This window comes from Delphinus delphis, chromosome X, assembly GCF_949987515.2.
Source record: "Delphinus delphis chromosome X, mDelDel1.2, whole genome shotgun sequence".
NCBI lineage: Eukaryota > Metazoa > Chordata > Mammalia > Artiodactyla > Delphinidae > Delphinus > Delphinus delphis.
The window spans coordinates 105,620,244-105,645,856 of NC_082704.1; the positions used below are offsets into that span (position 1 = coordinate 105,620,244).

At 47.8% G+C, this 25,613-nt stretch overlaps 1 pseudogene; it reads left to right on the top strand.

Annotated features, from left to right (window-relative positions):
• The first annotated feature begins 351 nt into the window (after nt 1-351).
• Nucleotides 352-4,173, top strand: LOC132418246 (tubulin epsilon and delta complex protein 2-like; annotated as a pseudogene).
• The last annotated feature ends 21,440 nt before the right edge of the window (nt 4,174-25,613 follow it).

Genomic DNA, 25,613 nt, shown 5'->3' on the forward strand with positions numbered 1-25,613 from the left:
CACTAATTATTAGAGAAATGCAAATCAAAACTATAATGAGGTATCACCTCACACCAGTTAGAACGGGCGTCATCAGAAAATCTACAAACAACAAATGCTGGAGAGGATGTGGAGAACAGGGAACCCTCTTGCACTGTTGGTGGGAATGTACATTGATACAGCCACTATGGAGAACAGTATGGACGTTCCTTAAAAAACTGAAAATAGAATTACCATATGACCCAGCAATCCCACTACTGGGCATATACCCAGAGAAAACCATAATTCAAAAAGACACATGCATCCCAATGTTCATTGCAGCACTATTTACAATAGCCAGGAATAGCTAGGTTCTATGTGGAACCTAGAAAAATGGTACAGATGAACCGGTATGCAGGGCAGAAATAGAGACACAGATGGAGAGAACAAACGTATGGCCTCCAACGGGGGAAAGTGGCGGGGGTGGGGGTGCGGGGGTGGGATGAACAGGGAGATTGGGATTGACATGTATACACTAATTGTATAAAATCGATAACTAATAAGAACCTGCTGTATACAAATAAAGTAAAATTCAAAAAAAGAAAATAAAAAAGAAAATTTAAAAAAAGAGGGTGTTAATTGACTGCTATGTTTATAGCATTTGAAAAATACTTTGCAGTCGATTTGAAAACATAAATAAAATAAACACACCACATGATGCTAAACTTATTTTTTCCCCTGGGAATAAAGCAGAGTTAAGCTTCCTACCAGCTGGCTGTTCAGCTATCACAGTGTAATGATTAAAACCCACGTATTCCGTGTTGCCAGTTGGTAAGATGGCGGGGGTGCTCTCAGATTATATTGTTTAAAGGCTGTAAAGCTCCCCTATCTCCTGGTTACAAAATTGTTTGCCTTTTGGTTGAATGACTGAGTTTGAGGCTCACTTGTTATACTGCTTATTCAGGTTTGAAATCATTAAGCAAAATGACAGCTCTTGATTTCGGAGACCATCCCCTAAAAACAACATGGCTCTCGCTGCTGAATTCTCATCAGTTTCTCACTCCCATTAAAAATAATTCTTTCCCCATGTGGAAGCCTACGACACCAAGCTTTTCTTCGACAGCCTCAAAACACTTACCAATCATCACCTCGTTCATCCTCACCTCTTCCCTATCAAAGAGCCAAGTGTCATTACATCACGCTAGGCCGAAACCAGAAAGAGTGCGGTTCAGTGGGCGATTATAGGGCTTACAGGAGCAACAGGGCACTCGTTTCCCACTGAGGTATCAAGGTTGAATCAGAGGACAGTGGAGTATGAAAGCTAGAATTTCCCATAAAGATGGAGAGGCAGAGTTTAAGGGCCAGTGCTACTTGAATGGCAGGTCAAATTTTTCACTCCCTTGGGCAAGGCTCTGAACCCCTTTGGTCCCGGTGTCCCCATCCATAAAATGAAACTAATGAAAGTATCTGCTTCCTTGTGTGGATGTAAGGACTAAATGAGACGGCGCACACGCAGCACCTAGCACAGCGCTCAATAAATGGGAGTTTGTTATTAGGCTCAAGATCAATTCTCCAGGGATATTAGAGATGACACTGAAGGCAGAGGGGTGGCCCAAGGTGCCAGAGTCAGGTCGAAGTAGGGGAGAGATCGGAACCTTATTGTCTCCGTGACAAATTAGTGAAAGGAGCTTAGCGATGATATCCATGACGTCCAAAAATGTCTTTTTTTTTTTAATTTTTGGCCACACTGTGCAGCATGTGGGATCTTAGTTCCCCGACCAGGGATCGAACCCGTGTCCCCTGCAGAGGAAGCTCAGAGTCTTAACCACTGGACCCTGCCGGCTGCTCGCACCGGTGGATTCCACGCCCTGGAGGGGGCGGGAGGCGGCGCAGTCCGAGGCTGCTGAGCCTCGGGTGCGTCCCTTCCAGGCTGGTGGCCAAGCTGCATGACGCCCTGGACTCCTGCACCGAGTGACAGCGGCAGCTGGAGCGGAGCCTGCGAGGCTCCCGGCGGCTGCTGAGTGCCTGGGAACCAGCCGAGGCCCCGGCTCCGGAGCCCAGCCCAGGGCCAGAAACGAACGAAGAGGCCCCATCTGCAGCAAGCACACCCAGCCCGCAGGACCTCAAGGAGCCGGAGCTTCTGACCCAGGCACTGCAGAAGGCTGTACGGGTGCGAAAAGGCATCTCAAAGGCTGGAGAAGGCGACAAGGGCAAGGCCCCCAGCCTGAAGTCTGCGTCCACGGCCGCTTCCCTTGCCACCAGAGCCTCTGCCCCCTCAGGGCCTCACGCAGGGCTGACAGCCGTCCATCAGAGACAAGAGCCCCCAGGGGCATCCACCAAACCAGGGGGCCTGCCAAGGACCTCCCTGAGAGCAGGCTTCCGTCAGTGGGGCATCAGGCCTGTATGGGGAAGGGGCCGGAGCCACCAAGCCTGAACCAGGCCGCAGGGACCAACACATAGTCCCGTTGGCTGTGCCTCAGGCCCCAGAAGCTCTTACACTCGAGGATAAGGGGTGCGTTTCCCAGACCCTCACTGGAGGAACTACTGTCTCTACCTGATCAGATCCTGGCAGCAGCAAGAGTGACAGGGAGGGCAGGGCATTGAGCTGGATGTGGGCCAGGGGGGCCCCAGGATGCCACCCCATGAGGCCCAAGCCCGGAAGCCGGCAGAGTGGAATAGCTGGCTGTGAAGGTGCCACGTTTGATGCACTGGGGCCTGTCCTGTGCCCTATCCACTTATCCACCCAGCCCCGGGGCTCCACATGAGTTCTCGAAGGCCTGGGCTCCGCTTTCTCTCCTCCCTGCCAGGTGGGACCTGAACTGGGCTGGCGCCTGGGGTCACCCTGGAAGCCCTGCCTGAGGGGTGGGTGAGCCTCATCCCTCACTGGGCTCCGAGTAGGGAGTGGGGCCTGGAGCCCCCCGAGTGACACAGAGCTGTCCTGGGCACCGGCTTCTCCGACAGGATGCAGCTGCCCGAGGCCTTCAGGAAAGCGGCTTCCCGGAAGCCTCGAGGCTGGGGGAGGGGGACGAGGAGGGGGAGGTGAGACCAGGGGAGCGTGGAGAGCCGGGAGGCCGAGGCTTCCCGATGGTAAGACTTCTCCCACGGGTCCCTTGGCTTTCTCTGCTGGGTGGCGACACACTCTCCGCGTTAGGAGTCAGCCTCCCTAAGACGGCTGTGGTCACCTCACTCAGCCAGCGGCCTCGGAGGCCCCCAGCTCAGCCTGTCTCAAGCTGTGAGACCTTGAACAAGGCACTCCGTGTCTCCAAGTCCCCATCTGTCTTCCTTGTGGAGACGACAATAATAGTAGCAGCTCCTAGAGGTGCTGTAGGGCTTAAACAAGGTAGTGCCTTTCGGGTGCTTGTGCTGGGCCTGGTACAGAGCCAGCACCCAGAGCTCTCACCAGACATCTTGGCTACCAGTCACTGCTGGCTCCTCTCCCCTTTTTCCCTTGAATTCTCTCCTAGCATTTCCCAGAGTGGGTCAGCTCTGTCACCCTTTTCACGGACAGTGTCCCCTCAGTTCCCCAGGACCCCCAAAGGCCCCTCCTGACATTCAGCAGAGCCGGACAGCGCAGGCTGGGGCCGCTACCCTGGCCCTTGCCTACTTCTCGTGGCCCAGCCCAGCTGGCTGGGGTCACCACGTTGCTCTCTGGTTTGCGGGCTGCGCACGTGTGCATCCCAGCCTGTGGGCCCAGCTCAGCTCTGCACAGACCAGTGATTCTGTGGATGCTGCTACCACCGCCAAAACCCAGTTCCTGCGGAAAATGCAGACAACTTCAAGTTGGCCCGGCTCTAGGCTCAGCGCCGCGGAGGTGGAGGCAGAGTTGCGGCACCTACAGGAGGCCTGCTTGCTGCTAAGACTTCGAATGCGGAACAGCTCACGGCAGAGCCCAAGGACTGGATACAGGAGTAGCGCTGCCTGCTCACCCCGGAGGGCCTGCAGGCCATCGCGGGGCAGCGTCTCCGCAGGCTGCGGGAGCGGTGCACAGTACCCAGGAGCTGCAGACCCCGGCGGCCCTCGGGCTGCGGGGGGGCCATGCGGCACCAGCAGATCCACCTGGAAAAGGTCCTGATGGCCGAACTCCTCCCCCTGGTGAGCAAGCAGGAGCCGCTGGGGCCACCCTGGCTCGTGCTGTGCCGGGCTGAACACAGCCTGCTCTGTGAGGGAGGCCAGCACTTCCTCACCCTCCTACGAGAAGATAAGCCTGCTGACTGAGCCCTTCCCGTGGCCAGGCCCACCCCCAGTCCCCCAGGACCATGCAGCAAAGGCAGGCTGCCTCAGCCCCCTAGCCTGCCTGTTAGGGAGAGCCGCGCTTCCCTAGGAGGCATTAAATGAATGGGCATTGAGGGGATTTTCACTGGAGCAGTGAGCCGGGGGCCCAGAGATGCCTGTACCCCCGTAGGAAACCAGGTTTCCAAGGGGCGGGGACTGCCTCCTGGCTCTTCCTGAGGAACTCAGGGCCTTTCTCATGGCTGCTAAACCGGCTGCTCAGGGCTCAGCTTGCCTTGGCCTTCCACAGGCTTAGGAGACCTGAGGCTGGTGGGGCCTTTTCTTAGCTACCTCTGATTTCTCTTGCTGCACACTGAAAAGCCACTTCTGTGACATTAAAACTACTTTAGAAAGTATATATATTTAAATCATTTTAAAAAAAAACCATTGGACCACCAGGGGAGTCCAAAAAATTTTTTTAAGTTTTTTTAACAATGTCTTTTTTAAAATAAATTTTACCATTTCTTTTTTAAAAATTTTTTAAAATATTTATTTATTTTTGGCTGCATTGGGTCTTTGTTGCTGCGCGCAGGCTTTCTCTAGTTGCGGCGTGCGGGGGCTACTCTACGTTGCAGTGCACAGGCTTCTCATCGCGGTGGCTTCTCTTGTGGAGCACGGGCTCTAGGCACGCGGGCTTCAGTAACTGTAGCGTGTGGGCTCAGTAGCTGTGGTGCACGGGCTTAGCTGCTCCGTGGCATGTGGGATCTTCCCGGACCAGGGCTCGAACCTGTGTGCCCTGCCCTGGCAGGCGGATTCTTAACCCTCGTGCCACCAGGGAAGCCCAACAATATCTTTTTAATTCAACACTCTTGACAGACTGGAGCAGACCCATCCCCTCCCCCTCCTCACCCTCTATAATGGCCTGAGACTCAGAAGACCTTGCACAAGTCATATCATCTTGTTAGGCCTCCATTCCTCCTTTTGAAAGTGAGGGGTTGGCCTGACTCAAACTGACTCAATCAGTAAGGGAATATCATCGTCCATTACATATTAAAGACTGTTATAAGATGTTCAAATCCAAATTTGTTGATTTTTTAAAATAATGATAAAGTGAGCTGGTTGCACGGACTCAGAGCTGAATGGTGCCTCCAGGATCATAAGTACCGAGGCAGGGAGCTTTCTCTGGAACAGTCCTATGGGACATCTGAGCGCTCTGCCTGCTTCTCCAGCTGTGTAGCCTCCAAGACTGGCTCTCTGGCCCTCCCCAAGACTCCAAAAGCTATTTAAAATTTTGAATAAACTCCTTAAACTAACTAGAGTAGATTCTGATGTTGGCAACTAAGAACTCTGATGGATTCAGAATAGGATACGTTTAAAATTAACCCAATAATGTTGCCACAAGTCCCAAAATGTTCAGAATCAATGTCTCAGAATATTTTTTTCAAAGTAAAAGTAACTCTTTCAAATCGTAGCAAAGTAAGAATGCTTTTCATTCTACCACATGTGCATTTACCTCCAAGAATGCCGACAATCTCCAAACTGAAGGACAGCCATAGGCGAACAATCTGTTGAAAAAGAGTCCTACTTTGCAGTGAGATTTTGCAAATACATTTCTTCTACAGTATGTGTAGGAGCCTCAAGAGAAGATGCTAGCACTGACCTATAAGATGAACCTCAAAGTCAGACCTTTTCCTTTACTAGCACCACCATCTCTTACTGTGAACTTCATAATCGTGAAGCTGAAACACCATGGACTGTATACTCACCGTAATCAGAAATCTCCAGAAACCCTAATGCAGTGTTTTATGCTCTGCACTGGCATTATGAAACTATTTATGGTTATCAGAAACCTCCCTAGAAGGATAAGGGAATAGAAATGTCATTGAAAACAAAAACGTCACAGGCATGGGCTTCCCTGGTGGCGCAGTGCTTGAGAGTCCGCCTGCCGACGCAGGGGACGCGGGTTCGTGCCCCGGTCCGGGAAGATCCCACATGCCGCGGAGCGGCTGGGCCCGTGAGCCATGGCCGCTGAGCCTGCGCACACGGAGCCTGTGCTCCGCAACGGGAGAGGCCACAGCAGTGAGAGGCCCACGTACAGAAAAAAAAAAAAAAAAGTCACAGGCATGAATATTATAACAGATTAACTGACAAAGCTGCCCACTTCCCTCCATTATGTAATGGACAAAGGGAACTATTATACAATTACTCTACTCTTTTTTTATGTCAAGGGGGAAAACTGATGGTGCCATGAATTTCAGATTTACTGGAATTTGGATAAATGTTATCTCTGGTGAAGTTTCAACTTACTTTCTCAAGAACTATTGAGGCGCTCATAATTTCAGCCATACATTAATATTTTGTTCTTACACTGAGGCTGCTTTTTAAAAAATCTGTACTTCAAAACCCCAAAGAGACTACAAAAAAACACCTGTTAGAACTAATAAATTCAGCAAAGTTGCAGGACACAAAATGAACACACAAAAATCAGCTGCACTACTCACACAAGAGCCATGAGGTGGAAGCAACCCAAATATCCACTGACAAATGAAAGGATAAACAAAATAAAGTATACACATACAATGGAATATTATCAACCTTAAAAAGGAAGGAAGGGCTTCCCTGGTGGCGCAGTGGTTGAGAGTCTGCCTGCCGATGCAGGGGACACAGGTTCGAGCCCTGGTCCGGGAAGATCCCACATGCCACGGAGCAACTAACCCGTGCGCCACAACTACTGAGCCTGCGCTCTAGGGCCCACGAGCCACAACTACTGAGCCTGCGTGCTGCAACTACTGAGCCCGCGTGCCTAGAGCCCATGCTCCCCAACAAGAGAGGTCACCACAATGAGAAGTCCGTGTATCGCAACGAAGAGTAGCCCCAGCTCACTGCAACTAGAGATAGCCCGCGTGCAGCAACGAAGACCCAATGCAGCCAAAAATAGATAAATAAAATAAATTAATTAATTTTTTTAAAAAGGGAAGGAGATCTTGTCACATGTTATAACATGGATGAACCTTGTGGTCATTATGAGGTTATTATGGTAAGTGAGATAAGCTAGTCACAAAAAGACTGAATGATTCCACTTACATAAGTACCTAGAGTAGTCAGACTCATAGAAACAGGAAGTAGAATGGTGGTTACCGGAAGCTGGAGGGAAGGAGAGTTGTTTTTTGACGGGTATAGTGTTTCAGTTTGTGTCCATCAACAGATGAATGGATACAGAAAATGTGGCACATATATACAACGGAATATTACTCAGCCATAAAAAGAAAGGAAATTGAGTTATTTGTGGCAAGGTGGATGGACCTAGAGTCTGTCATACAGAGTGAAGTAAGTCAGAAAGAGAAAAACAAATACCGTATGCTAACACATATATACGGAATCTAAGGGGAAAAAAAGGTCATGAAGAACCTAGGGGCAAGACGGGAATAAAGACACAGATCTACTAGAGAATGGACTTGAGGATACGGGGAGGGGGAAGGGTAAGCTGGGACAAAGCGAGAGAGTGGCATGGACATATATACACTACCAAACGTAAAATAGATAGCTAGTGGGAAGCAGCCGCATAGCACAGGGAGATCAGCTCGGTGCTTTGTGACCGCCTGGAGGGGTGGGATAGGGAGGGTGGGAGGGAGGGAGACGCAAGAGGGAAGAGATATGGGAACATGTGTATATGTATAACTGAGTCACTTTGTTATAAAGCAGAAACTAACACACCACTGTAAAGCAATTATACTCCAATAAAGATGTTAAAAAAAAAAGTTCTAGAGAACTTGACTCATAACAATGTGAATACATTTAAAACTATTGAACTGCACACTTAAAAATGGTTAAGATGGTAAATTTTATGTTACCAGACCGTATGTCTTACCATAATAAAAAAGACCAAAAAAATCTGTGCTTCAAAAAAACATAAAGGTGTGTTTCAAATCCAGAGACTTCTACCATAGGAATGTATCCCATTAGCATTTGAGAATGCAAAGATATTTCCGTATTGTATTTTCTTGCCCTAAACTCCGATGGTTACCCAAATCCTTATCGCTAAGCCAAGTACCAGACTCTACCCACAATCCTCTCACCCCAAACCCTATCACATGACTCTAATCCCTAACCCTAACCCCAATATGTAACGCTAACCCCTGACCCAAACCCCAATCCCTTTCTCCATGACACTCTGCTTACCTGCCACAACTCTGTCCCTCCCCACCCCCCCACCCCCCACCCCCGCCACACTCCCTCCCAGGGGGAGCAGCTTTTCTAGAGAAGGACTTGCTATTTCCCACAACCCTTTAGGCCAGGCTAGGCCAACCAGCTGGAAACTCTTTGGTCTATACTTGCAGGCTCCCCCAAGTAACTGAGCCTCTTAGGCCTGATCCTCCAATCCCAGCATTGCCCTTACTGACCCATCCTGCTCCAGGAACATGTCATTCCCCAGCCCAATCCTGAGACAGGATGACCAGCTTCAGTTCTCTGGGAAATTAATTCAGGAGGAAAAACTCTTCCTTCATAACGTTCACCAAACTTATTTAGTTTAACTCCAACTTTGGGGCCAGTCTGCCCCGCCACTTAAATCCTACGGCAACCCAGGCAAGCTACTTAACTTCTCTGTGCCTCAACTGCTTGCTCTGTAAAATGGGTTTAATAACAGCACGTCTTTCATAAGGTGACTAGAAAGATTAAATGAGTTAATATATAAAAGCACCTAGAATGGTACCTGGCACCATAGTAACCACCAAATAAGTGTTCGCTTTTGTTAACATTAGTATGACTGTTACCAAAAAAAAAAGTATACGTTTTCCTCTTCAGACTCCCACTTACTTTTATAATGAGGGCAAAAAACCTAAACGTGCTTATTTTAGAATTTTTACAAAGCACAGAAAAGTATAAAGAAGAAGAAAAATAGCCCACATCCATCCACTTACTTACATTTTGAGGACAAAGGATAATTTGACTTTGCTAACAGTCTGCATTTTAGTAGATTTTCACTTGCTGCAGCCCTGCCCAGCCAAGCAGAACTGCACTTTGATTTTATTTTGCTCTTGGCACTCAACTATAATTCCAGGCATAACATAGGGTCTCTGTATGTTTGTGTTTCCCACTAGGTTGGAAGCTCCTGGAGGAGAGGAACAGTATCTCTTTACTCTCTGCATGCCCTGGATGCCCAGCACAGAGCCAGACCAGGAAGATGCCTCCTCGATGCCAATACGCCTGGCTTCTCCCAGCTGTACCACTCCAGAATTCTGTTTCACAACTCTTCGCTCAGAAATGCAGGATTCTAGCAGAACTATCTCTGAAATAGAATGTAAGGCGAGAAGAATTGCCCCATTGTGAATTTGGTGGGGGGGGGGGTGGAGGGCGGTCTGCAGTACCTCTTCTCAAAGATCTTAGAAAGGGCGTTTTCCTCTGTTGGGTAATTGCAAACATTTTTTTCCACAGAGGATGTGGCTCATTAAAGTGGTGATTTTCCACTTGCAGGTATAAAAATGAAGAGAAGGCTGGCCAAAGCTGTGCCCCAAAGAGACATGGCATCTGCTAGCTGCCTGCCAAAGACCACAAAACAATGGAGGGTCCTTTCTCAACACAGGTAACTGTAGTCTAACCGACATCACTCCCTCTCTTAAGGAAGCTTACCAAGTGGCAGCAAATGCCATCCCAAGCAGTAAAATGAGAAACAGAAACATGAGGCTTAATGTAGCACGAACACGGGTTTTGAGAAAACTTATTTTTTAAGAAAAAGCTGGAAGGAGCAAGAGACGATCGAACAGACATGTCAATTTCAGGGATAATCCTGCTTTCCATCCATGCTCACTTCTGCCCTCTCCTTTCCCTTTCATCTTTCCAACTGGCCTGATGTTCACAGCAGAGAGAGCTGATGTAACCGAGATTTTCCTTTCCCAGAAAGGCCTTTTGTGATGTTTCCATGCAAACCGAATAAACTTACTGGAAGTGAAGTAGGAGACAGACGCAATAAAAGAATGAATGTGCAAGTTTACAATCCAAAAGAGGAAGAGGCTCTTCCCCCAACTTATGAGCAGCTTCTAAATCACACAGAGCATCAGCAGAGGCAGAATATGTATGTATGTGGATGTAAGAAATGCTTACGTTTTACATAAATCTATGCATCTGCCTCCCAAAGCGGACAATTAAGAAGTAGAAGTAATCAAAGCTTGACTCTGTATACCCAAATCCAAGAAAGTGCCAGGGCTGTCTTGTCATTGGTGTTTTTCCTCCCCCATAATAGATTCTCTTCCCTCTTCCATAAGCATTTTACCAGGCTATGTTTAGAATAGACGTCAGAGCTGGGAAACCAACTAGCAAAGCAAGACTTTCCCAATGGTGCCATCTGGTGGTGCTTCTGTGTATTACAACATGGCTTTGACCTGAAGCCGACACAGGGAAAGCCAAGGGCAAACAACTTGGAATTAGTCCTTTCATGATTTTTTTTAAAAAAGTCGAAACTTTGAGATTTGGCATTGGATCGTGTGTGGCAAGTGTCAAACACACAGGTGTTGAGAGAAAGTTCTGCCACATGACAGAAATCATACATTAAGAAACAAAGTTTTGGGTCGCCCTGAACACTCAGCTGGTTTCATGAATTAGGTGAACGCCCTGTCCATTTTTTTTTTTAATCCAGCGATGAAAATGTTTACAAAAGACCTCTGGGGAGAGATTCGTGAAAGGGCAACTTCTAGGGAAAGGGTTTAGAATCGCTGCATTTTAGAGAGAGAAGAATCCCTTTAGCTGTGGGCTTCTGAACCTGGGGACCACAATCCCATTTTAGGGAAAGTGGACTCCTTGATTTTGAACATAAAAAGTGGTGTGTTGGCACAGATGGGCATTTTAACATAAAGGGCATTTTATCAGATTCTCAAAGGAGTCCATGGCCTAGAAAAAGCTAAGAACAAATGCCTGGGATCCTAACCTAACCTCATACCCTGTTAGAAAATTCTGTCCACAACAGTCTCGACAAATTCAGTTACTCTCGGTTTGAACTTTACTGTTATGGAGACATCGTTGCTTTGAGGCAGTTAGTCAATGGTAATTACTTCGAAGCCTTCGGAACTTGTAATACTGAATTGGACTTTCCCAGAATGTCAACCCACCGGGCTCAGCTACGCTCTCCACCCTATTACAGCGCGCTCTAGTCCTTCTCCAAGCTTGGATGGCCTTCCTGCAAGTCTCCCCCTTTCCAGGCTAAACCCACCCAGAACCTTTCATTTGCCATGGTTTTCAGATCCTTCATTTCCCCCTCTCTTTTTGTGAGACAACACTTCTTTGACATTGACAACTTGACGTACAAAACAGAATACCCTACCCCCCATGACAACCCCTTCCACCTACAGAGTGCCTGACTTGAACTTGTTCCAAACACCCAAGGCCTCTTTTTAATTTCTTCACCGACCCCTAGTTTAACCAAGAGTCTTTCACCCTTTCCAGGTTAAAGAGCACTGGCCTTGATAAACAGTAAGAAAAAGGACAAACCAGAAGCTGTGTGCTTCTTCTCTCTGCCATTTTTTGTATCACTTCACTCGCCCCAAGCAGACCCATCCTTTCCTTCTTCCTGTTTCAAATAGAACATAAAAGCTTTTTTATTGCTATCATTACTATTGTTCTCAAATCTGAGCTTATTCTGGTCTTTTGATTTCGATCCTGAGAAATTTATGACATGCTTTGTGTTTCTCCTTTAATGATGCCAGATTTCTGGTTTTGTACATATCGCTTTAAAATCAAAGCTATCTAGAGCCCTCTGTGCAGCCTTGATGGTTTCCTTAGATCTGCCCCATTTGCTCTCTTCTCCAGCCTCCTTTGTGGTGATGTATCACAAACAGGTTTTTTTAGCAACCATTTTCTCTTGCTCATCTCTATCTTTTGGATTCTCTGACCACGAGCTCATGCCCATATTTTTGGTAGATTTTTAAAAATCTTTTTTCCTAAACTCTGGACACATGCCTGGGGATCCCTTTCTTGGCTAGGTCAAATTGTCCTTGTCATTCTCTCCTATTTCCCATCACTCCCACTGTCACCTCATGGGTGATGATTAGGATGGGTGTAGCATTCTCCTCACGCTCTCATCAGCACCGTAAGGCAAGAAAGGTAAACAAGAGAGACAGTGGGGGACTTCCCCGGTGGCGCATCGGTTAGGAATCCGCCTGCCAATGCAGGGACACGGGTTCGAGCCCTGGTCCAGGAAGATCCCACGTGCCACGGAGCAACTAAGCCCATGCACCACACTACTGAGCCTGCGCTCTAGAACCCGCGAGCCACAACTACTGAGCCCGCGTGCTACAACTACTGAAGCTCACGCACCTAGAGCCCGTGCTCCGCAACAAGAGAAGCCACTGCAATGAGAAGCCTACGCACCTCAACGAAGAGTGGCCCCCACTCGCCGCAACTAGAGAAAGCCCGCACACAGCAACAAAGACCCAACGCAGCCATAAATAAATAAATTTAATAATAAAAAAAATAACATTTACTGCTCAGTTACCTTGTACCGGGCACTGTACCAATCTATTGTATTTAAAAAAAAAGACAGTGGCACATGATCAAGGCCAGAGATTAAACCAGGAAGAAACAGACAAGACAGTTCAAGAAGGAACTCCACGAACGCTGGCTGCCTCTCACAGCCAGTTTTGCTCTTACGCTCAGCCTGGTGCAATGGGGGAAGGGGTGGATTTTCAGAGAACCCAGCGCGGCTCCGAGATCCAGCAACGGAGTAAACAGAAAATATACTAGGCAAGGGTGGGTGGTCGCTGTTGCCTCCTCCTTACCTTGCGGATGCTAATTCCAGAGCAGAAGCGGCGTAAATCTTCTGGAACCTCATGATCTGCAGGACGTGGACCCCTTACCATCCTTAGGCCGAGGCGGTCCTGGAAATCCAGCCAGGCTGCACAGACCGACTGAAGGCCTCGAAGCCCGCGGCTGAGGGATGAGGGCCCGCGGGCGAAGCTTGCCCTCTGGCTGCAGACCAGCAGGCCCGCCTAACACCAACCCCGCGGGCGGCAGGCGATTTCATAAGAGACTGTCCTTGTTGCGAGGTGAGCAATTCCCAGCCGCCCTGGCAGCACCGTAGGTGTCCTGCCCGTGTGGGCTCAGCGCTCAGTCCCACGCAGGCTGACAGCCTTTCACCACCACCTTCTGCAGAGTGCGCACCACACACCCAGGGCAGCCAGGAGTTCCAGGGAGCGGTCCTCAATCACTGATGAAAGGGACCCGACCGCACAACATCCCAGTTTCTCACCGCCAAGTGGAGCCACTTGGAGATGCGTGCTCCCCAGGCTGCCTGCTGTCCCCAGTCGTCACCTGCTCACTGACACCAATAACTTGTCCTGACTGCCTTCCCTCCTCCTCTTATCCCCACTTTCCTGCTGGTGCTTCCGGGTTTCACCTCCCAAGTAAACTGCTTGTGCTCGAATCCTAGTCTCCTCGTGCGTGCTAAGACACCACCTGATTGCAGTTCCGTAAATCACATCCCCCGCTGCCCTCAGGGCTCACATAATGAGCGCTCCCGCGCCCGGGCCGGTTGCGCTTCAGCAGCCTCTCCCTGACTATCCACCCCTGGCAGGCATCTCACGAGGCTGTTTCCGCGCTTTTCCACGTGGGTTCACAAGTGAGCTCCTGGTAACACTGACTCAGTGCTCCTGGAAACCCGGCCCCAGCTAGCCGCCCCCCACCCGCCCGCCCGCCCGCCCTGCCCCCTCGCCAGCCTCCAACAGTCAGTCCCCTAAGCAGTGGTGCTCAGGGCGTGGCCCGAGGATCCCCGCCCCCACATCCGTGTTATCTGGGGAGCATGTTAAAAATGAGCTTTCCTGGACACTACCAACTGAATCAGAATTTCTGCCGGTGGGGCCCGGGAATCTGCATTCCAAGCAATTCCTCCAGGCATCTTATACAGCCCGAACGTTGAAATCAGCTGCTCGGAAGCGTGAGCCTTCAGCAATCAGCGTCATCAATTTACCGTAATCAGTTCCCAGCCCGGCCTCCTTCAGCAAAACGCACAGCGCTCAGCAGCCGAGCTCAGGTGCTTCATCCCCTTTACTGTTCCTGTGCGACCCTCCCGACAGTTTTGTGTGTTTTTTCTGCCCTCTAGGCTTTTGACACTGCTTTGCCCATAGTGCAGAGGGTAGACACGTGCCTGGGGTTGTAGGCTTCCTGGGGGAGAACTCAGCCAATGACTGCCAGGTGTGGGCATATTAAAGCCCAGCTGCCTGGCTTGGATCTGGGACAAACTCTTGGGGTGAGTTTACCCTCAAGAGCTCCCCTGGGGATCTGGCCTCGACTGGGACTTCGCTCAAGATCATCCTTTGCTTGCCTTCCTCCCCTTCCCTGTCCTGCTCCCACCCTGCCCTTCCTCCTGAAGAAACCTGAATCCTCATCTCAGGCTCTGCTCCTGGGGACATTTACCTACAAACATGTTTTACTTATTTTTCCCTGACTTTTGCTATGTGAGTGCATTTGAAAATAGCTCGTTACACCATAAATAACAACTCTGCTCAGTATCAAATTGTTCACGAGCAGTTTCAGTTACAATGAAAGGAGGTGCCTTCGTGGATGGAGGTCACGAAAGCCAGTGCCCCTTTCCCTACTCCGCCATTTCCTCTGCCCTTCGGTCATTGCTGAGACTTCATGAGCACTTACTGCGTTCCAGGCATTGTTCCAAGCACTTCATGTCTAGTATGTCTTTTAATCCCCACAGCAACCCTTTGAGAGTGGCACTTTTTATCATTTCCATTTTCTGAGGAGGAATCAGAGCACAAAGATAGTAAAGGACTTGCCCAAGGTCACACAACCAGTGGCAGAGCCAGCAATTAGTCCAGGCCATCTGGTCCTAACACCTGTGGCTGACCCAGATCTCTCCCTTCTCGGATGCACACAGTATTTATATATTTACATATTTATTTGTGTATTTGCATATTTACATATGTATTTATTTGTTTGGCATAACTCTGGCATTATGGCCTGTCTTGCTCACTGTGCATTTTATGCGGACAGATCTTGTCTCAACTCCAAAGATGGTAAGCCCCTCGAGGGTGGGACCAACTGGCCATACACCTGCAGCTTCTCCCTGGGCAAGGCCAGGCCCCCGTATGCACTTGTATATTGATTCCTCATGTTCTTCACCAATTTCCTCCCACCCAGGCCTTGGTGCTTTTTCTTCAACCACCTCCTCTGGCTACAGACCCAGGCTTTCTTCTCTTCCTCCTGTTCCATCACCATCACATGGCATGACCAGTAGGTTGTCTAAATCTTTATTATACAATATATAATATTGTGTGTATACAGGCCTAACTTTGTGACTATTAGTCAAACCTAAGCCTATATAAATCTCCTAGTCTTCTGCCCCAAATCAAGATGTATTTTGCAGGGCTTCCCTGGTGGCGCAGTGGTTGAGAGTCCGCCTGCCGATGCAGGGGAACACGGATTCGTGCTCCGGTCTGGGAAGATCCCACATGCCGCGGAGCGGCTGGGCCCGTGGGCCATGGCCGCTGAGCCTGCGCATCCAGAGCCTGTGCTCCACAACGGGAGAGGCCACAGCAGTGAGAGGCCCGCATACCGCAAAAAAAAAAAAAAAAAGATGTATTTTGCATACTTTGCTATGATGTCTAAGTTGGTAGACGCTAGCCACATGTGGCTATTTAAATTTAATTAAATTAAAAATTCAGTTCCTCAGTTCCACTAGCCACATTTCAAGTGCCCGATAGCCACATGTGGCTAGTGGCTACCCCAATGGAACAGCACAGACACTGAACATTTCCACTGCCAACTAAAAACTGTTGCTGTCCACCTGGTTTTACAAGAACGAAGTCTCTAGCCACTGCAGTGGCTGCCCTTCAACACCCCCCTGAAAAGAGTTCAGGGTGGAGACCAGGAATGAGGCACTCTGTGCTCTGGGAGGAACTGGCAGAACAGGGCTTCAGATAGATATTTTCAGGAGAAGATTTTATGAGCCCAATTTCTTGCATCTTCTCATATCTAGAAAAGCACTAAACTCACGAACAGAGACATCTGCTCCTCGTAACTGGCAGAACCTTCTGCCAAAATGTGTGCTTGCTTGCATGTACCCCCCTCACTAAAATCATCTATAATACTGACCTCTCCCCCCACCTCTCTGCAGCAGTTCCTCAGAGCTAGCTGAGAGGCTGTCTCCCAGGCTATAGTCCTCATTTTGCCCCAAATAAAACGTAAGTCACAACTCTCGCATTGTGCATTTTTTTTTTCCAGCCGACACCACAGGAAGTCCTATTGGATAGTGAGTGCTACTTCAGAGGCTAGCATAGCTGATTTTTCTCTTGAAGACTAAATAAAATTATTTCTCTTTTGCCAGATTCTATAGACTCCCACACATCGCTACTAAAATCCCATTCATGTCCGCCCTAATTTACAGGGTTACTCATATGCTGCCTGAGACGCAGGCCGGAGAATGGGGGTGAAGGTAACCTCTTCCCTGATCCCCCGGGTCCCAGAGAATGTCAGCGGCACCTGGAGTTTTGCAGGTTGCAGCCTTGCTTCTTCATTTAGGGGACATTCAAGTACATCCCGTCTGGTTTGCCAGCCCCCACCTCCCCTGAGTCTCCAGTCCTCAGAAGACTTGGGAATGTAAAGCTTTTTAACACAAAACTGCAACAGGGAAGAGCAAAATCTGACTCCATGTTGCATCTGTTTCTTTTACTTTAACCTTTGCTTTTCATTGCTTTTGTTACTATAATCACTAAAAGGACGCTGTCTATAGCCTTAAGCATACATAATGGCCTCCCTCAGGGAACCCTGACCCTCTGCCTGAATGTTAAACTAAAGTGCCTTTGTTCAGCTCACAGGGAAACACCCTGACCCTGCCCACCTGTGAATGGCTGCAGAAAAGAAGAAATTAACACAGCCCCTCCCTGAGGCTGGCCAAACCAGGAGATGTTTTGCAAGACTTACCGCCTTTCTGCTTTACTTCCTCACCTTCTCCGCATCTCTGTTCTATGAAAGAAACTAGGATCCAGCCCCCATAAGATGGTATTCTGGGATGCTAGCGCGCCATCTTCTCGGACACCCAGCTTTCTGAATAAAGTCGCTATTCCTTGCCTCAACACCTCATCTCCCTATTACTGTCCTGCTGTGCAGTGAGCAGACCGAGCTTGGATTCGGTCACAAAACTACACAACACACTTTTCTCCTCTCATTGTTGAAATCTCTGGTTAAAAACCAAACGGGGGCCATGAGCCTTGTCTGCAGCCATCTCCAGGGCTACAGAGGGAGCCAGAAAATGTTCACACGTTAAATGCATTTTCTTATAATTAACACAGCTGACATTCTTTAACTGTTTGGCTTCTTTCTGCCTTTAGGCAGCAAACGACAGCAGCGGTTTTGTCAGCCCCTCTCTTAAAATCAATTAAAGTCCTGAACACTTGAGTAGTCAGTTCCTGCCAATACACCAGCTCCATCTGCACCTCAAAGAAGTCGCTTATGCTGATCAGGCCTGCTGAGGTGACCTTTTGCACATTCCCAGGGAATCAGTACAAAGTCTCTTGCCAGGTGCAAACTGGCCTATTAAAAGGGATTTGTTCAGGGCCCCAGGAACTAGAGAGCGGTTCCCAAGGGCACACACAGCTCTCTAAGGAGACTGGAGACCCCGGAGTTTTCACACTCAGTTTTGCTTTCCTTTTCTACCTTGTTATTTCTCTATTTTCCCTACACCTTCAGTAAATGTTTGTCAAATATTGTGAGTCTGTCTTTGGAAAATTAAAGGAGGGGCTTGCATCCATTGCTGGGAGCAAAGTTCTAGAGAACAAAAATCCCCTGACCCCAAACCTCTTGCAGACACAGGCTGGCTGAGGTGACAGCCCTGACCAGGATGATCTGTGAGAGCACAGGAGCCTAAAGCAAAGCTCTCGCAGAACTATTTAGAAGAGGGAATCTGGGAGGACTGGAACTGTGGTGGTGTGGAAGGTGGGCAGAGTACCAAGCAGGTCCGTGCAGGAAAGGGATGGCATGCTCAAAAAAGTGGAGTCGGGGAGAGTTTAATAAAGAGACGAAGTACAAAGTGAGCGCAGGTTGCGCAGGGTTAGAGGAAATCAACGAGGGATGGGGAAACACACCAGGGCAAGAGGAGGAAGCAGCCTCACACCTAGGCCTGAAGGGGCAAGAGGAGGGAGTGGTCACCCACCGAAACTGGCGGCAGTTGTAGCTCAGGGAGAGGGCTGCCTGCTAGCAGGTGTGGCCTTCGCTAGAGGGAAACAGCTGCTGTCCAGCCCAGCCACGCAAGCAGGAGCTGGGGGAGTAAATACCCCGACCTCTCTTCCTGCCTCCAATTTCCTGCCCGTGTCCCCGTTGACTGGACCCAACCAGAAGGAGCCACCCTTCAGATGGGATCTGGAGAGACAAATGGAGGATATCCAGCTCAGGAGCTCAAAGTGTTTTCCAAGCTATTATTTGGAGATCCTGAAGACCTCTAGCTTACACAGCTGGTCTTTTTTTTTTTTTTTTCCGCCTTGCCTCGAGGCATGCAGGATCTTAGTTCCCTGACCAGGGATCAAACCCACGCCCCCTGCAGTGGAAGCTCAGAGTCTTAACCACTAGGCTGCCAGGGAAGTCCCTGTACCTTGTCTTTGTCCAGCACCTCAGCCCTCTTTCTTCTGGTAAAAGAAGCCCCTTTGTTATGCGGAATTGCCTTTCTCCTACTTGTGTGGTTCTCTATCCCCATCCCACGACAAGGGTGGCATGTCCTCAAGGCCTGGCCAATCATGACACTCCATCTCCCCAGTCGCTGGAGGTGGGAGCATGAACCAAGTCGAGCCCAGTGGGATTTTTCCCTGGAGTTTATCTCCTTCTTCTGTCCTTTCTTGCTTCCTATCATCTGGTTGTCCATCCACCCATGGATTGTAGAAGAGAGAAGCTCTCATCTCTGGGGTCAACTAAGCTGGGATAACAGGAGTTTACCTTCTTCCCCCACTACATGGAAGAATATTTAGGCAATAAAGAGACCAATATAAAGAGAAACGCAGAGTTAAGGGGAGAGAAGGGGTGACAGATAGCCCTTAGGATGTCATTTGACACCTTAGAGTCCCTGAGACAAGCTCTATCTCTGGATATGCCACTTTCCTGAGCCAATAAATCCCTCTGTTCTTAAACTGGCTTGAATTGGATTTCTATCACTTGCACTAGAAATGGTGTCGCACACAAGCCCTGACGGAAAACGCACACTCGGACACACACCAACCTATCCTACCCTCTCCAGGGTAGTCACCCCACACACTTCCTTCCACTCTCCACCCTTATAAACTGCATTCACAGAAATCTATAATCTCAGCAACCCCCCCACGGAAATGCTAAATCACTGTGTTATTTTAGTGTGGAGTATAAGAGGAAGCAACTTTTAAGTTTAAAAAACTGAATTTAGATCAGTATACTATTAAAGATTGCATTATAATTTCCATTTTAATGTATTGTTTAGTAACATTCATAACATATAAGGACAAAGTTCTATTTGTTCCCATTTAACAAGCGATACCTGCTGCTTATCTTAAATTAAGTAGGCAAGAAAGAAAAGTACGCAAGAAAGAGCATAGTTTATCTACAATTTCAAAATGTCATCATAATATTGTGTTTGGGGACCAAATGTGTATTAATATGTAGATTGAAATTTAACTATGTGTTACAACCCTCCAAACTGCTTCTCTGACCTGATATTTGGAATTCTTGAATTTTGCACTATAAAAAAATCAATTACCTTATTATTATAATTTTCATGTTTTGTTTCTAAAAGAGGAGACGTGAGTACTTTCTGGCTGCTCTTTGCAAGTACTTCTCCAGAAATAACACTCTGTGGGTTTGGATAATTTTATTACCCATAAAGAAAAAGCCAAACTGGATACAAATTTCTCCTTTTAACTTCTGTTCTGAAGAACTAGAGATATCCTCAGGTACTAAGCAATGATATGAATATACCTTACAGGTCTGAGGTCAAAATCCAGAATGACTGTGTTTATGTCCCTCATTAGCTCCTTCATTCTATTTTTTTAAACCAGTTTAACCATTTTTAAGTGCACAGTTCAGGAGCTCACTCTGTTCACTAAATCAGTATTCTTGATCCTCTCTTTAACCAATAAGCCGTTGAGTTGAAGAGTGGAATAAAAATCATCGAAAGCTGGGGTTTCCCTCGTGGTGCAGTGGTTAAGAATCCTCCTGCCAACTCAGGAGACACGGGTTCGAGCCCTGGTCCGGGAAGATGCCACATGCTGCAGAGCAACTAAGCCCGTGCGCCCTAGAGCCCGTGCTCTGCAACAAGAGAAGCCACCGCAATGAGAAGCCTGCGCACTGCCGGGAAGAGTAGCCCCCGCTCGCCGGAACTAGAAAAAGCCCACGCACAGCAAACGAGACCCAATGCAGCCAAAAATAAATAATTTTTTAAAAAATGGAAAGCTATAAAATGGTGAAAACCACCATCGTAGCAGGTGAACTAGTCAGCTGAGTGATAAAACAACAAAATAGCTGATGTTGAAACAGGCCCAGCTGATCTCCACTCACTGCCCCAGACACCTCGTCCACATTTGGAGGCCTTTACAACTGAAATTAGAACAGACTTCACTATCATTTTTAAATATCGTGAAGCTCAGAACACTTCACAAATCCCTTGGCATTCTTTTTTTTTTAATTAATTAATTTATTTGGTTGCTCTGGGTCTTAGTTGTGGCAGGCAGGCTCCTTAGTTGCGACTCGAGGGCTCCTTACTTGTGGCATGCAAACTCTTAGTTGAAGCATGCACGTGGGATCTAGTTCCCTGACCAGGGATTGAACCCAGGTCCCTTGCATTGGGAGCACAGCGTCTTAACCACTGTGCCACTAGGGAAGTCCCCCTGGGCATTCTTAATACCAAAATTGAAATTGGAAATCTTGGATTCATATCCTGGTTCCACTTCTCACTAGCTCTGTGACCCTGAGTGAATGATTTCCTTTTTCTTTTTCTAAAGCTCAGTTTGTATATATATAAATGAGGATTTAAAACATCTACCCAGTGAACTTGGCCAGACCACGATGCGGGCACACCACAGTCAGATGCAAAGACATTGCTTTCACTTCAATTTACTATCGAAGCAGCTGATGGATAAAAGCTGCACAAAGGATCATAAATGTGGTAATGATCCCAATGAGTGAACAGATGTAGTTTGGCAAAGCAGCCCTAGTAGAGTAAGCTGTCCACAGGGTCAGAGGAACAAAAAGCCCAACTCCTTGCATCATTAGGCTGGGGTAGGGCCATGACACAAGAGCAGTGGTTTTCAAAGTGTGGTCCCCGGACCGGCATTTTTGACCTGGGTATTTGTGAGAAATACAAATCTTTGGGCCCCAGCCCAGACCTACTGAGCCAGGAGCTTTGGGGCTGGGGGGCCAGCAATCTGTGTTTTCACAAGCCCTCCAGGAGATTCTGATGCATGCTCAAGTGTGAGGACCCCACTGTAGCATGAGACAATTGCTTCTGGTACCGGTTTTCCTTGCATGTTCTCATTTCTCTCATGGGCCCGCTTACCACCCACCGCTACTGCAGGAAAAAAAAAATCCTGTGTGGACTTGGAAATTCTCCGTTTTCTGCAAAGCTCTATACAAACATAAAGGATTTATTTCTCTCAGGAGCAGCTAGCCAGAGAATTTAACAACTGGTTCTGCTGAGATCCTGAGTTATCAGCCCTGCTCATAGGCAGAGGGTTGGGCTACCCCTTTCCCTACGGTCTTTGGGGATCCCCTGCATTTGTATATGTGAAGAAGGAAGAGATGGCATGTCAAGAGCTTGCGAGCCTAGCCTATCTACCTGCGGACCTGGCTCCATCTTCCTGGTTTGCTCTAAGCAGCACTGTCCAACGGAACTTTCTCTGATGATGGAAATTTTCTCTAATCCACGCTGATCTGCACTGTCCAGTACGTACAGTAGCCACTAGCCACATGTAGCATTTGACAATATGGCTAGTGCAAGTGGGGAATTGCATTTTACATTTTATTTAATTTTAATTAATTTAAATTTGAATAGCCACATGTGGTACACAGCTATACTAAAAACTTTTTCGTTGTTTACCTGAAATTCAAATTTAATTGGGTGTCCTGTGTTTTTATTTGCTACATCTGGCAACCCTAGTTACAGATTCCCAGTAACATTGACCTTGCCTCCTCCAATAGAGAGTTTGATTCAAAGTTTCTCTACCCATGACCAGAGGAAGCAGATTTGACCTTACCTTGGCCAGAAAGGGCGCCTGGCTGTTGTTCTTTTTTGAAGACAATTTTCAGAGGAATAATGTCTGGGAAAATCAATATAAATGATGACTAAAAAGTGAAAATTGTACTATCATTCATAGAGTCATACTAATTTCTCTGCAACTGAATCCATCCTCCATAGACAGGCTGTGATGGTCCTAAGTACTAGGACTGTAGCAGGGAGAAACGGTATTTGCGGGTCATGTCACTGATTATAAAGCAAATCTTCCTTCCTTAATTGTCTAATCCCTTTCTTACATCAATGAGTGACTACCACATTAAAGTCATCATAGGAAGTGGAAAAAACAAGACCCAGATTCTTTTCTTATGACTGTATTTATGCTTTGCTTCAAAAATAAGACAAAAAGTATAGCAACTTAGAACATTGCCAGTTCTCAGGGAGACTTGATAATATTTTCCCAACAACCCTATAATTTCAAGATGTGATCAAACAGAGGTGCCCTTCTACCTCCATTCACTGTAGGCCTCACTCTCTGCCAATAACTACCTCCTCTTTGGCATTGATAAGAAACCAGTTCTTGAGGCCTCCAAGCTCGTCCCTGATAAAATAAAGTATTATTTTACAGTAACTTATTAAGTGGATATTGGCTAACATTCTTAACTAGAGGAAAGGATTTTAAAATTGGAATAGCAAAGAAAGCAAACATGGTAGGAAGTAAATGGCATTCCAGAAGACGGGTTGATTCTTATAAAACCAAGGCCCGGGTTTCCCTGGTGGCGCAGTGGTTGAGAGTCTGCCTGCCGATGCAGGGGACACGGGCTCGAGCCCTGGTCTGGGAAGATCCCACATGCCGCGGAGCAACTAGGCCCGTGAGCCACAACTACTGAGCCTGCGTGTCTGGAGCCTGTGCTCCGCAACAAGAGAGGCCGCGATAGTGAGAGGCCCGCGCATCGCGATGAAGAGCGGCCCCCGCTTGCCGCAACTAGAGAAAGCCCTCGCACAGAAATGAAGACCCAACATAGCCAAAAATAAATAATAAATTAATTTAAAAAAAAAAACCAAGGCCCTCCTGTTTCCAAGAATGTCCAGGTCAAAGAGTAATGATTGTAGTTTTTCTCTTTCAATAGGTTTTAATGTAACAAACATAGCCAGCAGGCTTAAAAATGAATTTAGTAACACTGTGTCTAGACCACCACCTTTGGTATTTTCCTATTTTCTCCCTTGCTTACCATACTCACGTGGATCTATATTTAGCTTTGGAGATCTGGCGGCTTGGGAACCAATGGGTCTCTAGCAAGAGATTATTAGGTGATGCAATAGTTCTCCGCTCCCACCTCCCCCTCCCACAGGCTCCTTCTCTGTCTTTTCTACCCATTTCCCTAAGAAAAGGTATTGGGTCTGGAATACAATGGCGTTCTGCCCAGAGAACCTGCATTTCTGAAGGGGCTCCCCTAAGTATAGCTCAGGTTTACATTTGGAAATAGGGGCACTCGCCCTGGAGAGCGCCGTGTGATTGGCACACAGACTGTAGTCCTCAAAGTGTGCATGGTCCCCGGCCCAGCAGTAGCAGCATCTGAGAATTTTAGAAATGCTAATTCTCAGGGCTCACTCTGTAGACCTAGCTGGATGACTTCAGTTACCTAAGTATTCTAGCCTTTTTTTTTTAACCTTTTATGTTTCTCTTTCTTTCTTCAGAAGCAGAGAACCCTTCTCACTGGCATATTCAGACCTTTCCCCATAGAAGAGAGCAGTGGTTCTCAAAGTGTGGTCCCAGTGAGGCAGGAGATAGATGGGCCCCAGGATGAGCAGCTGGAGTTTGTCCCCCGTGGACAGATACTCCAAAATATTGATAGCAGGAGAGAGAGAGCAGCTGAGCCCTGTCCAGAGAAGAGACCACATATTTCTCATTCTCGAGGTCAAGGGGACCTTCCTGACTACACAGGCGCAGAAAGGCTCCTTGGAGGTCAAAAAGGGTGTGATGTCAACCTATCCACAGGCGTCTTTGCTAGAGTCCATCTTGGCTAAGAGATGCGTGTGCACACATGGGAGGACCCTCAGATAAACCAAACGGACTCAGAACCAGGCAAAGCAAGACGACTGGCCGAAGGAAACCCGGAAGAAATGTCCCATATAAATGATTCAAAGTACCACGAGGGGGCGGCTCTCTCTCTCTAAGTCCGTCCTTGTGTCTACCCACACATACCCTTTACCTCCAAATAAACACTTTGTTTCACTACTTTCTGTCTCTCTGTGGAAATTCACTTCTACACAGCTGACGGTCCAGGGCCTTGTCACTGGCCACTGGTCTAGTGGCTAGGATTCAGAGCTTTCACTGCCGCGGCCTGATTTCAATCTCTGGCCGGGAACCGAAATCTTGCTTCAAGCTGCTGCAGGCCGAGGCCACCCGCGATCAGCAGGACCAGAGCATCAGTACCACCTGGTAACTTGTTACAGGTGCGCATTCTCAGGCCCCCACCCCCATCCCCCGGTGATTCTGGTGTACACTAAATTTTGAGAAACAATAAGGGTATTACCTGCTAGCGAGCCTATTCTGTGACTTGGCTTTGTTCTGAGATGCCACACAGCTACCACAGGCCTGCCCCAAAGCCCTGCGAGTAGTTTATAAGCCCATGGACCTTAATCCTTTGTCAGTCTGCCTTATTCTCAAGAAAGTATTTAAAATGATAAATGCCACTTACAGTATTACTGTGTAGATATAAATCTGTGTTTCTCAGAGAAGAGGATTCGTTTGAGGGAAAGGTCACAACAGGCTGTGTGGGATCTGTGGTTGTGTGAAGGCAAGTGGGGAGAAGCATGGAATATTCCAAACGCCTCCTTTCCCCCTTGATGGAGGTAGATGAGTGAGTGGGTTTTTTTTTAAATTTATAATATATGTATTTCTTTTGCTGCGCCGGGTCTTCGTTGCAGCGCATGGGCTTCTCTAGTTGCGGCATGTGGGATCTTAGTTCCCCAACCAGGGATGGAACCCAGGCCCCCCGCATTGGGAGCATGGAGTCTTAACCACTGGACCACCAGGGAAGTCCCAAGTGAGTGTTTTTTAAATCAAGTTGGTAGAATAGTTTGCCAAGATTTGGATCGACTGGGGCATAAAAGCCTATTTTTACAGTCCACCCATTGTAGCCTATCATTGGGGAGAAATTCAAACTCTCAACCTTTAACTTACAAGTTTAATGCTAATTTCACTTCTTAATCGATTTATACTACGGATATGGATCTAGGGGTATATTTCAAGGACGATGAGTATGAA